This window comes from Dipteris shenzhenensis, chromosome 12 (genome assembly GCF_047967505.1).
Source record: "Dipteris shenzhenensis isolate YYH24624 ecotype China chromosome 12, Dip_SZ_1.0, whole genome shotgun sequence".
NCBI lineage: Eukaryota > Viridiplantae > Streptophyta > Polypodiopsida > Gleicheniales > Dipteridaceae > Dipteris > Dipteris shenzhenensis.
Genome location: NC_141607.1, coordinates 18,491,489 through 18,506,326, shown reverse-complemented (window position 1 = coordinate 18,506,326; position 14,838 = coordinate 18,491,489).

Sequence of the window (14,838 nt, the reverse complement as noted above, 5' to 3'; positions counted from 1 at the left end):
TGTGCAATGGGACACGGTTGATATGCAAAGAGTTTCACACAAAAGTGTTAGAAGCTGAAATCATTACTGGTAACAATGCTGGTGATAGAACGTTTATTCCAAGGATAACATTCATTCCAACCAACCTTAAACTTCCATTCGACATGAGGAGATGGCAATTTCCTATCCGATTGGCATTTGGCATGACAATCAATAAGTCACAGGGCCAAACATTGTCAGTTTTGGGGCTGTACTTGGCGACACCGGTATTCAGTCATGGCCAATTATATGTGGCATTTTCACGTATCCGAGCATCAAACGCTATTAAGGTTTTCATTTCGCAGGGTGCGTCTAATGCCAGGGGTGAGGAGATGGATAATACTTCTACCACAAATGTTGTGTACAAGGAAGTTTTGCAATTGGCAACAGTAAGAGCCTAGGAGTATGACATTTCTCTTTCAAGCCCTCCTCAGACTTTCTTGGGTGGAAAATCTTCATTTCAGTAATCTTTGTATAGCTTTTTTTAAGTTCTTTCAATATTCCAACTATCATAGGTCTTTGGGAATGTTGGCTATTTATACAAAGATGAAGTGAGACGTAATATTTCATGACTTTGTCCTTGATAATGTTTGGATTTTATTTTTCATTTGAGTTATGGGTTTGCAATAGACTAGAGGCTATTTTCTCTTCAAAGCCTATTGTTTTTTTTCAGTATATGTAGATTGACACGTGCATTCTTTTTTTGCAATGTGATAGGATGTCTAGGCAGTTCACGTTTGTCACCGAAACAAGAGCACAAGTGCAAGGTACATAGTTGCTTGACAACCGCGTTTTATGTTGACACGTTTAATAGTATAGTCACTCACTTTTTAGAAAATTGTAGATCCTGCGGGCTGGGGATCTCTGGAGAGCGCACAACTGTTGTTGGATTTGCTTGAGCTGGAGAGCTACCTTGGGTAAGAACTATGTACATTGTTTAATGCTTTATTTTTTTGTCAAAACAAAAGTTTTTTTGGATTATATTTGAGTGGGAAAACATGCTATTGTTTGTCTTTTAGGACTATTCCTGATTCAAGGTTTCTAATGAATCTCCACGTCCACAATCCTTTGGATGGACGAGTCCATTTGGGATATTATGCTGTCCTGGCTTGCTGGCTTCATAGGGATGATGGACCACAGACCATCACTGTTCGCTGGCTGGGATACTATGAATGTGTGCGGACACGAATTTTCTATCGAGGGCAAAATGGGGACTACACGTACACCTATGTGAGCATTGTTGACAGCCCTTTGCGTCTGAGTAAGTACTCTAAAGAATGAGTTGGGTTTTACACATACATGTATAAAAGTTTTATGGCTCAATAATTATAGTTCCTCAATTATCTTTCTATGTGATGCTGGTCCAGATACGATTGTTGGTACTCCGTTGTATGTTCGTAGCCACAGTGGACGCGCCGAATGCGGTGGACGTGGAGTGAATGACCGTCGCAGGCTTTTCCATGCAGTACATGGCCGCAGACTTTTCCCTTAGGGATGTTTGTGTGTCTATTGTAGATTTTGTATGTTTGGTTATGACTTTATTTTGCGGCTATGTATTTGGATATATCAATCAGTTCTTCAGGCTTTTCCCTATAGTACATGGCCGCAGACTTTTTCCTTTAGGGATGTTTGTGTGTCTATTGTAGATTTTGTATGTTCAGTTATGACTTTGTATACGGATGTGTATTTGGACATATCAATGAGTTCTCTGGTTTCACTTTCGGATGTAATATTTTGAAGTACTATGCCATAGACATTTTTTTTGGTTAGAATATGTTGCTGGTTTCAGACATTTTAACATCTTGAGACCCGGCGGAGCGGGTCGCTAGCCCATCGTAGACGGGTCAGGTTACTCGAAAGTGTTAGAAGCTAAAATCATTATTGGTACCAATGCTGGTGATAGAACGTTTATTTGAAGGATAACATTCATTCCGACCAACCTTAAACTTCCATTTGACATGAGGAAACGGCAATTTCCTATCTGATTAGCATTTGGCATGACAATCAATAAGTCACAGGGCCAAACATTCTCTGTTTTGGGGGCTGTACTTGGCGACACCGGTATTTAGTCATGGCCATCAATGCATGGCATTTTCACATATCTGAGCATCAAACACTGGGGATCTCTGGAGAGCACGCAACTGTTGTTGGATTTGCTTGAGCTGGAGAGCTACCTTGGGTAAGAATCGTGTACATTGTTTGTTGCTTTATTTTTGTTAAAACAAAAGTTTTTATTTGAGTGGGAAAACATGCTATTGTTTGTCTTTTAGGACTGTTCCTGATTCAAGGTTTCTAATGAATCTCCACGCCCATAATCATTTGGATGAACGAGTCCATTTGGGATATTACGTTGTCCTAGATTGCCGGCTATATAATTATAGTTTCCAAATTATCTTTCTATGTGATGCTAGCCCAGATACGATTGTTGGTACCCCGTTGTATTTTCATAGCCGCGGTGGATGTGGCGAACGTCGCAGGCTTTTCCCTGTAGTACATGGCTGCAGACTTTTCCCTTAGGGATGTTTGTGTGTCTATTGTAGATTTTGTATGTTCAGTTATGACTTTATTTGTGGCTGTGTATTTGGATATATCAATTAGTTGTTTGATGTAGCTATTGCATGTTCAGACATGTGATTGCACTTTTGGATGTGATATTTTTGAAGTACTCTGTCATAGAGAAATTTTTTTTGGACGTGGCAGATGTGGAGTACATGGTCGGCGCAGGCTTTTTCCCTATAGTACATGGCCGCAGACTTTTCCCTTTAGGGATGTTTGTGTGTCTATTGTAGATTTTGTATGTTCAGTTATGACTTTGTTTGCGGATGTGTATTTGGAAAGAGTTTCACACGAAAGTGTTAGAAGCTGAAATCATTACTGGCACCAATGCTGGTGATAGAACGTTTATTCGAAGGATAACATTCATTCCGACCAACCTTAAACTCCCATTCGACATGAGGAGACAGTAATTTCCTATCCGATTGGCATTTGGCATGACAATCAATAAGCCACAGGGCCAAACATTATTTGTTTTGGGGCTATACTTGGCGACACCGGTATTCAATCATGGCCAACTATACGTGGCATTTTCACATATCCGAGCATCAAACGCTATTACTTAAGGTTTTCATTTTGCAGAGTGCGTCTGATGCCAGGGGCGAGGAGATGGATAATACTTCTACCACAAATGTTGTGTACAAGGAAGTTTTGTAATTGGCAACAGCAAGAGCCTAGGAGTATGACATTGCTCTTTCAAGCCCTCTTGAGACTTTCTTGGGTGGCAAATCTTCATTTCGGTAATCTTTGTATAGCTTTTTTTAAACTTCTTTCAATATTCCAACTATCATAGGTCTTCGGGAATGTTGGCTATTTACAGAAATATGAACTGAGACGTAATATTTCATGACTTTGTCCTTGATAATGTTTGGATTTCATTTTTCATTTGAGTCATGGGTTTGCAATATACTACAGCCTATTTTCTCTTCAAGCCTATTGTTTTTTTCCAGTATATGTAGATTGACACGTGCGTTCTTTTTTTGCAATGCGATAGGATGTCTAGGCAGTTCATGTTTGTCATCGAAACAGGAGCGCGAGTCCATTTGGGATATTACGCTGTCCTGGCTTGCTGGCTTCATAGTGATGATGGACCACAGACCATCACTGTTCGCTGGCTAGGATACTATGAATGTGTGGGGACACGATTTTTCTATCGAGGGCAAAATGGGGACTACACGTACACCTATGTGAGCATTGTTGACAGCCCTTTGCGTCTGAGTAAGTACTCTAAAGAATGAGTTGGGTTTTACCAACATACATGTATAAAAGTTTTATGGCTCAATAATTATAGTTCCTCAATTATCTTTCTATGTGATGCTGGTCCAGATACGATTGCTGGTACTCTGTTGTATGTTCGTAGCCGTGGTGGACGCGGCGGACGCGGTGGATGTGGAGTGAATGGCCGTCGCAAGCTTTTCCGTGCAGTACATGGCCGTAGACTTTTCCCTTAGGGATGTTTGTGTGTCTATTGTAGATTTTGTATGTTTGGTTATGACTTTATTTGCGGCTGTGTATTTGGATATATCAATCAGTTCTTTGATGTAGCTATTGCATGTTCAGACATGTGTCTGCACTTTTGGATGTGATATTTTGAAGTACTCTGTCATACAGAATTTTTTTTTGGACATGGTGGATGTGGAGTACATGGTTGACACAAGCTTTTCCCTACAGTACATGGCCGCAGACTTTTCCCTTTAGGGATGTTTGTGTGTCTATTATAGATTTTGTATGTTCAGTTATGACATTGTATGCGGATGTGTATTTGGACATATCAATGAGTTCTCTGGTTTTACTTTCGGATGTAATATTTTGAAGTACTATGTCATAGACATTTTTTTTTGTTAGAATATGTTGCTGGTTTCAGACATTTTAGCATCTTGAGACCCGGCGGAGCGGGTCGCTAGCCCGTCGTAGACGGGTCAGGTTACTCGTATACATAATCATAACTTGGAGTAGTAGTTTAGAGTGGATCTTACATATTTGCTCCATGTGTAAAATTTACATATTTGCCATTATGTGTAAAAGTTGACGGTTCATTTTGAAATTTATTCAAGCGAACGTGCAATTTGCAAATGTACTCTTCTGGGCGAGGATTGTAGGAAGGGTGTTGAAGCTATCGCCTAGCGTGTTTTCAAGGCCATTTCGGAGCAAGTCAAGATTCTGGTTGTACCTTTTTGGCAACCTTGTACACATCTTTGCTGTAGGAGAATACCTTTGCATGAGCTAAGACTGATAGTTATAGAAGTTGTATTCTCTGATCTCTGTTGAACTAGCACACCACTCTGGAAAAACCTTCTCAAGGTTGGTGTAGCAAGACCAAGACTGGTTGAGACTCACAAATCCCTCGCCGTCCTGAACAGACTGGTAGCATGATTTTTCTACGAGCTCACCCCGGAATTGCTCCGAGGGTGACTGCATGAGGCCACACAAACCAGCAGGCTGATGCACCGTATCATGCTTTTCCTCATGTCCAGCAGAATGGAAACAAAGTGAGCCACAAAGAGGACAACGCTGCTCACACAGTAGTCGAGCACTTGCAAATAGACCGCCTTTAACCTTCTGTATCAGTGATAGCTTATCAAGATGGTCCAACTTCACTTTGTCACGTACGCTTTTGATCAACCGGTCATTTACATCCTCGGAGTAAAATTCCGGATCCAGCTTGTACCCCTCATATACCTCCTGGGAGATGGCAGAAACAGAATTTGCCGACTGTGCGGAGATTGTTTGAAAGTGTCTCTAGAAAAGTCGCTGCAGAAGGATTTTTCAAGGTTGCATGGCCTGCGAGACTCAAACACGTTTGCATTTGAGGCCAGCGACTCTCATACGCATTGGTGAGTCTCTCACGTATCAATGCGGCTGTGACAACGTGATAGTGTTCTGATCCATCGTTCACAAAAAAGAGAAGCTCGTTTGTTCTTTTCCACTCTATTAGGAGCAGCAGGTGCATATCTAAGTGTGCTCTCATCACTGTCCAGCTGCGCACCCAATCTGCTCTATCTAGTAGTTCTGCAGTGATTTTCTTCACTAACTGCTCCTTATACTCGTTCACAAGGTCTTTCTCAAATAGATGCTGCACTCCGAAATCAGCAGTTTGGCTGTTCCCAAACCATTTGCACGAGCAAAATATCCGTAGCCTACCTCTTGCTGCCCCGAGCTTCTCTGCCACATTGTGATGTTTGTCCCACTTCCTTTGGATGTTCTTCAGCTTCTCCGTTAGCTCTTTCTTCACCCAACGATGTGCGTTGGCTTGATTTTCCCTAGTCGACAATGATTTTTCCAGCCCCGTTGTCAGCTTGATGGTATTGAGAACGATGTTATCTGAGTATTGCTCTGCATTTTTCACCTGAGACTCTACCAAAGTGTTCAGCTTTTCCAACATCTCCGAATCACATCTTTTCAAATCACATTCCTCCGACCTGAGATCACCATTCGACTTTTTAAACGCGTCTGAAGTCATCCATCCTACATCTGAACCTATCCTGCAAGTAGGTGCAGAAGTTCTTCCAATTCTTCAATTCCTTCACCTGCCAATTCCGGAACCGCCTCTCTTCGAGCATGGATTCCACCTCCTGGGTCGTGGCCTGCAGCACGACTTGCACCTTACCTTCTAGCGCGCTGTGGAGAGAACTGGAGTCGTCATTCTCTTTGATTAATCGCACTCGTTCTACCCTTAAAGACTCAAACTCATGATCATAACTTGTAGCCAGATTTTTACGAGGAGCACCCAATTTGTCTTGAAGATCCATGTAAGCACTGTACTCGACTGCGCTTTTAAAGCCCAACTCGAAATTGGCACCGCAGATACACTCCCACACACTGCTTAACGGCTCAGAAAATTGTTTCAAATCAGTCGCTCTCCATCCCTGCTCTTCAGTGACACGCCTGTGGATGTGTTCCCGAAGATTAACTACCTGTTTACCCGTTGTCATCTTCATTGGAGACCATAAAGACACAAGCATCCGCTGGCAAAACCCCGAACGTAGCCAGCCGATTGTCGTGGGTCTGATGAGAGTCATCAAGGTCAAAATATTCTGGAGACCTTAGGCCTTCCGCGTCCAGCAGTAACACATAATCATATTCCGGCCATTCGGATGGTACCACCTGTAGGTAGACACAACGCGTGCACTGACCAGCGCCAGTTTGCAGTTGGGTGCCAAACATGAGATTGCTCTTTCCACTGCTCTGCTGTCCCATTGCACTGAGAACGAATATCTTGGGCGATTTATTTAGGGTGCCTATGATAAGTTCATCCAACTCAGCTCATCACCATCGAGAATCTCCAAAGGAAAACCATCGAGCAAGTGTTGAGCCGCTAGCGTTGCTAGATTTCGCTGATTCTTAGAATCTGCAACAAAAATGTGACTTAGTTCCCTCCGGAGATGATCCAAGCTTAGCTTCCATCCTACGTAGTCCTGTGCGTATACTTCTCTTTAGTTTTGGGGTCCTTCTGAAACTCTTTGAACGAGTAGCTTGACCTGTCGACGACGGGTATACCCGCTCTGCTGGGTCTGAAGGTGGTGAAATATCTCTAGTTTCAAGAAATAAAATTTCAACCCTAGGAGCAACTTGGCTTAGCTCACTCAATCTTGGATAATAAAAGTGAAGTATAGATGGTCAACCTCCAATTTAAATAGATGGGCTTTCCATATTTTGTATAACAGGCTCATTTCAATTAATAAGGAATTTTTATAATATGAATTTCCAATTTACCACTTAGGCCATGAGACCCATTCTCTCTCTCTCTCTCTCTCTCTCTCTCTCTCTCTCTCTCTCTCTTACACACACACACACACTTTTTTTTTGGGGGTAAAATTACACATACACACACACACTCACATACACACAAACCTGCATGCATGCATGCAAACACACAAACACACGCGCATGTGTGCACATACTTTTTTTGGGTGAAAACACACATGCACACACACACACACACACACACACACATGGGGGGGGGGAGAGAGAGAGAGAGAGAGAGAGAGAGAGAATTCTGCCAACTTCATCAGATTTATTAGGATTAATTCATCTTGCTAGCGACATTGAGCTAGTGGAACATAGGAGTCCTAAAAGGTTCGAAAGATTGCATTTGCAAAGTTCACAAGCTTTGTCCTACATTTACTGCGTAAGGGAAAATCATCCGTAGGTTTATTGGGCAATTTTTGAACTCCTTGTTGAAAATGCATGGCCAAAGGAGCTAGACGTCCCCTTGGATTTCTTGCTCAAGCTTGTTGAATGTGTTATAAGCAATCCAAATAATCTCATTGAGTTTGGAATAAGATTGAAGGAACACATCAAGCATGAAATCTTCAAGATCAAAGCACTATACAAATGTATTCAATTCCATGAGACTATGATAAGCTTGCTTGAGTTTAAAGATGTCCATTCAACTTGTTTAAGACTGAAAGCATGCACCCACCATGGTCATTGTCTCATCTGCATGAAGAAAAATAGTTAGACTTAGTTCCTCTAGATCACTATGCGATTGCCTATGCACTGGGTCGGTGCTTTAACTCTATCCTACCAGGTCAGTCCTTTAACTCTATCTTGTTGGGTCGATGCTTTTGATCTATCCCGTCGGGTCGGTTCTTTAGCCTATTAGTGCTAGTTCCAGTTATGCATCAGTGCTCCTATACAGTTATGCTCCTATACATGGTCTGTATGGATTATTTTACAAAATGCTATTAGCTGCACACCAAAAAACTCATCAACATTGCATGCTAGGTGGAGGTATTTGGACTTCTAGATCATGCCGAAGTTGCTCCCAATCTTTTGACCTCATGACTGGAGGAATAGGAGCTAATTATGGCCCGATCCACACGATACGGAAGGTCCATAGAAAGAAACCACCTATGCTTGTCATATACCACTTTGTTTAGATCTTGTGGGTGCCAACTGCACAAATTGCCAATTTGGACATGCAAAGTATCCAGACACTTGTAGACCTGTTAAAAGGAAAGGACACAAGTTACATCTTATAGAAGTGAAAGACCACCGAGGCAAAGACCATCGACAGAAGTTACATCTTGCATTTTAATAGGTAGAAGAGAAAATGAGAGGAATACCTAAGCAATCATGCAATCCAGGATAATCATACATGGTCCACATCAGAATGTCTTTCACTCAAAAATGATGTCGACCCAAAGGCTTTGAAATGTCATTAACTTGCATACCATTCCATAATGTTTGCAACTCATCCACCAAAGGGACTAGATATACATTTATGTTTTTCACCTTATGCTTGCCCGGCACAATGAGTGCCAACATCAAATGCCCCTTCTTTATGGTCATCTCATGGTCATCCAAGGAGGAATATTGTATATTGTGACTACTACTAGCCATGTGGACCACGATGTGGACTGATGTCCAAAGGGATTAATACCATCCATAGCCAGCCCAGGATGCAAATGACGAGACTCAAGTCCAAAGTCTGGCGACCTCTTCTCTACATGTCTCCAAGCCTTTACATCTTTAGGAATCCTCAATATTCCATCCATCGAGCGGTTATGAGAATGCCAATCCATAAGTCTAGCTAACAATCCACAACAAAACAAGTGTGCGATGCATGTTAGGATCTGCATGTGTCGTAGTATCTTTCTTGAAATCTTGTCTCCTTGTGTGTCTTGTCAGTATTGAGATGCACCACATTGTGGACAACTTGTAGAATGTTTGTATGTTCCTTTGTAAAGGATGCAATCATTGGGACATGCATGAATTGACTTGTAATCCATTCCTAATGATGGCAGCATCTTCTTTGCATCCTTTCTTGAGTCGAGCTTTGTATTTCCTTTTAGAAGTGGTGTTTGGAGTAAACTGGGACATTGAACCATTCAATGAATTTGAAGCAACAATTTTGAATTACATGCATGAAACTACATTTTAGACTACATCAAAACTCTCACCGAAGGAGGGACGTAATGCTAGTTTCTGACCATCCATAAGTTGCTTGTAAATTCAAGATCAGAAGAATGGAGGCAAGGCAAGAATGGCTTGCCCCTTCATACAACATGGTGCTTGCTTCACGTCGTAAGCTCTCCTCTTCAAGACTCATGTTATCCTCTCTATTCACTTCCACATCTTCATCTCTTTAATTTTCGGATGGAGCATCAAACTAGTGTTTGTTATGTCCTGCATTATTTTATCCTCATTCAGGCATCTTCCTCTTCACTATTTCTATTATGTTACTCTTCCAGCTCTCCATCTTCCCTTAGAGGTTTTTGATATCCTTGGGTCAACATCGACTTGTGAGGACAATTATGGAATGCATGTGCTCCCAAACGTCCCGGAACAATTTCATCCCCCTGCATGAAAATAAGTTAGTGAATTATCTTACATAAGTCACATACAAGCATAGAAAGTTAGTACATTAAATGAATTTAATGAATTAAGTCATAAAGAAGCTAAGACATGACTTCTACTTCATCATCCAACTATATCTCTAGTAAGGGTTAAAAGCAACCATAGCTCTTTATGTGTGTTGTTGATATGTTGTGTAATCTCCTTATTTGTCCTTTGCATCGTGCACAATCACATGACTCATTAATAAAGATTTTCTCTACTAGTCTCTTCTTCAGACTTTGATGAGCTTGAAGACATCTACAAAGGTTACAAATAATCATTAAAAGACCATAAAAAATACAAGAGAAGAACAAAACATGCCAAAAAGTGAAGACATCTTGTTTAATGATGGCCATGCTTTGCTCCATTGATATTTGCATCAAAAAACGTTATGGAAAATTTACTAGAGTCGATATTTCCATCGATATTAACTTGGAAATTGCGTCAAAAATGTTCTTTATAAACAAGACATTAAGCACTGGATTTTATAATCCAATAATTTTTTAATCTACCATATGGTGCTAATGGGGGTTCCATAATATGTACTCACATAGCTCACATAGTATGATGCTTAAAGCATAGCATTACAATGCATTAGGATTATTTATGGACCACAATAAGGGATGCGTTGGCAAAAACATGGAGATGTTCATTCTTGGCCAATGCAAAAGGGATCTGATGGCCATGATATTTTGCACAGGACTCAATATAGGTGATTTTAAGTCCCTCACAAAGTATCGTGGCCATTAGATCCCATTTTCATGATTATAATACCACCCTGGCATTATTTTGAACCAGAAGAGGGATTCATGGGTTAAAAAATAGAGATGTCCATTCTTGACCATGCAAATGGGATCCGATGGCTATGATATTTTTCACGGGCCTCAATCTAGGTTTGTTTAAGTCCCTTGCAAAGTATCATGGCCATTGGGTCCCATTTGCATGACTAGGACACCACTGAGTCATTTTTATGAATCAGAAGAGAGGATGAATGGGAAAAAACATACAAATGTTCATTCTTGACCATGCAAATGGAATCCGATGGCCATTATATTTTATACGCACCTCAATCTAGGTTTTTTAAGTCCCTTGCAAAGTATCATGGCCATGAGATCCCATTTTCATGACTAGAAGACTATTGAGGCAGTTTTATGAACTAGACAAGGGGACGCATGGGGGAAAACATGGAAATTTTCATTCTTAACCATGAAAATGGGATTTGATGGCCATGAAATTTTTTATGGGCCTCAATTTAGGTGATTTTAAGTCCCTAGAAAAGTGTTGTGGCCAGAGGGTCCCATTTGCATGACTAAAATGCCATCGGTGCATTTTTATGAACCAGAAGAGGAGATGCATGGGCAAAAATTCCGTATCAAATTATCGTGGCTATTAGGTCCCATTTGTATGACTAGATACCACCGAGGCATTTTTATGAACCAAAAGAGCGGATGCATGGGCAAAAACATGGAACTGTTCGTTCTTGACCATGAAAAAGGGATATGATGGCCATGATATATTTCATGGGCCTCAAACTAAGTGAGTTTAAGTTCCTTGCAAAGTATCGTGGCCATCAAATCTCATTTGCATGACAAGAATACCACCGAGGCATTATTTTGTACCAAAAGAGGGGATGCATGGGTTAAAACATGAACATGTTCGTTCTTGATCATGAAAATGTGATTCAATGGCTATGATATTTTGCACGGGCCTCAATTTGAGTCCCTCACAAAGTATCATGGCCATCAGATCCCATTTGCGGACTAGAATATCACCAAGGCATTATTTTAAACCAAAAGATGGACGCATGCGCAAAAACATGGAAATGTTTGTTCTTGACCATGAAAATAGGATACGATGGCCATGATATTTTTCACAGGCATCGGTATAGGTGAGTTTAATTCCTTCACAAAGCATCGTGGCCATCAGGTTCCATTTGCATGACTAGAATACCATCGGTGCATTTTGATGAGAACTAGAATAGGGGATGCATGGGCAAAAAAATCGAAATGTTCATTAGTGCCAAACATTCAGCTACTATAGGGTTTAGTCCATTCATGATGATGAATGGATTTCAACCTAGAACCCAAATTGCGGCATGACTCGAAAAGAGACAGTTCAAGAAGCCAAAGGTGTTCTCAAGGATATGAATCAAATGCTAAAATTAGCTAAAGATAGCATTAGAAAGGCTCAAGATAGAGCAAGAAGTTATGCAAACCCACAGCGTAGAAGGGTAGAATTTAAAGAAAATGAGAAATTCTATCTTAGAGTGCATGAATCTTCAGAATCCCTAAAGATAGGTAAATGTCCAAAGTTCTCCTAGTTATTGCTGACCATTCGTAATATTTAAGAGAATTGGAGAACTTGCTTACAAATTAGCCTTACCAAAGGGATGTAGAGTGCATCTAGTTTTTCATGTAAGTAGGGTAAAAAGGAAATTAGGAGATGATAACAATATCATTGAAAATGAATTCCATTGAACCCGCTACTTTACCTCATGAGCAAGAAAGAATTTTAGATAGACAAGAAAAGAACACGACATACAATATGGCAAGAATGTTTGGTTAAGTGAAAAGATAGACCTAAAGAGAGTTCAACATGGGAAATGGTACGCAATCTTCAAAGGAGGTTTCCAAAAAAAATTCAAGGATGTAAATCATGCTTAAGGGGAAGGAAATGTTAAATTAGCCATAATCACGGAAGGACCACAACTTGGTTATGGCGAGGCGGAGATCCAGATGGTCCAAACTTTTAGATAGTTATTCCTGTCATTTTATGTAGAAGTTTGCTTCATAATACAAGTGTTTCTTTCGATATTGATCACTGAATTTCCAACATATATATATATACATGTGTGTGTGTGTGTGTGTGTGTGTGTACACATATACACGCACACACATATATATATATATGTATATGTGTATGTCTCTCTCTCTCTCTCTCTCTCTCTCTCTCTATATATATATATATATATATATATATATATGTATGTATGTATGTATGTATGTATGTATGTAAATTTGTATCAATGTTGGGTCTCCTTTCCAATCCACATTGAGTACTTTGATGGCTTGTCCCTTAGTGATTCAGCCATTATGGTTGATTATGTCGATGGGGGTGCATCAACACCTCTTGGATTTTATGTCCCCTTCTTTGTCTTATTTGGAATGATAGTGTCGGTACCTGCTGTTGGTATCCTCGTCAATATACATGTTAGAATACCCGTCAGGCACTTATGTTATGTTTAGTGGATTTGGGTGTAGCCCAGAATGGAGCTTGTTTCAGTCCCATTCTTTCGATGTGAAGTATTCTGTATTTTTTTATTGCATTATAAAAATATTACGTAAACTCTCACATCAAGTATTACAAAAGTTCACAAGAGGGTACATAAAAAATAGAGAGCTACAAAATGGCTGAAATGTGGCTATGTGTCTATATCTAAGTTGTGTCTACTTATCCCACGGTCCTCATCCTCATCATCATCATTTAAGTAGGTCTCATCCCCACCCTCGTCTGCATCTCCACTCTCATCTCCTCCACCGCCGAAATGGAAAAATCGCAGAAATGTGGCTATGTGCCTATATCTAAGTTGTGTCTACTTATCCCGTGGCCCTCATCATCATCTAAGTCTCATCCCCACCCTCGCCTACACCTCTCCTCTCTTGCCTTTCCCTATGAGCTCGTTTTGGCTCGTGCCCTAAGAATGTTGTGCGTAACAATTTAGAAATATAGCAAAAGCTTGACTTTAAAAATGGAAAGGAAGATGATTGAGAACAAGGAGAATCAAAGACTTACACAATGTGGAACTGCCATCCAATTGACATGGACTCCCTCACAATCTAGCTTCTCAAAGAGGTCCTGTGTGCCATTCTCGATACTTCTCATCCGTCGGATATCACCCAATCTCGAAAAGCTTGTGAATCCAAATTAAAAACAACAAATAAAGTGTTATGAGCAAAAGAGTGTATTCAAACCAAACACATTAGGGGACAAGTGGGGTCTCAAAAGGGCCTCAAATTAGTGTTTCCTAATTTCAAGGGATTAGAGAGGGATTTGAGTTGTACCAATGAGAGTGATCCAAGGTGTAGGATAATGTCATGTTGAGGTGGAGGGTGGGCAAGCATGTAGAGAGCCCCTATTGGCAGTTCCTCTTACACTAGGGACCACCCAAACCATCCCCCCTCCCTCTTAACCCATGTCTGACCCTCCTCCCATTTGTTGCCTCCTCTACATCCTTTTTATCCCCCCACCCCCACCTCTCTCTCTCTCTCTCTCTCTCTCTCTCCCCCCCCCCCCCCCTTGTCTTGTGCCTCTATTGGAGCTACTGTCTCCCTCCAACCTGCATCACCCTTTGTTCGAGTTTTGTTCTTGTTGTTGTGGCCTCTATTTCTTCTATTACAAGCTCTTCATTGCCCTCCAAGCATGGTGAGAAACAACACTACAAGATAATGCAATGTTGTGATCTCTTGTGTTTTCGACGGCACCGAAAATGCATTGGATGAGTATCCCCGTTGCACCTATAGATTGAATGAAATTTTAGCTCTTTTCATCCACCGACATCTTTGTCGCTACTTTCATGGCATCAGTTGTCACTACCGGCACTATATTCGTTTGCAAGTAGCTTGTCTTTTATGTCCATGGCATATGCTTCCTCCACTCCAAGCTTGAATTCTTTTGTGATTGTCCTTTTTGACATCGTTATCTACACCTGCTTATCTTCTTTCATAATTGTGAGCATAATGTGCATCAACTTTGCTCCTTTTAGCCATAGCCTAACAGATAGCATGGAGTATCCCCGCTCAGTTTCTATGTTGATCACAATGAATAACATCATGAAGTACGTTCCTCTTACCTTGACACATCCACTAATTGGCATCACGATCACCAACTACTGGTCTACCATACAAATATTGAAGAGCAATGGCTTCA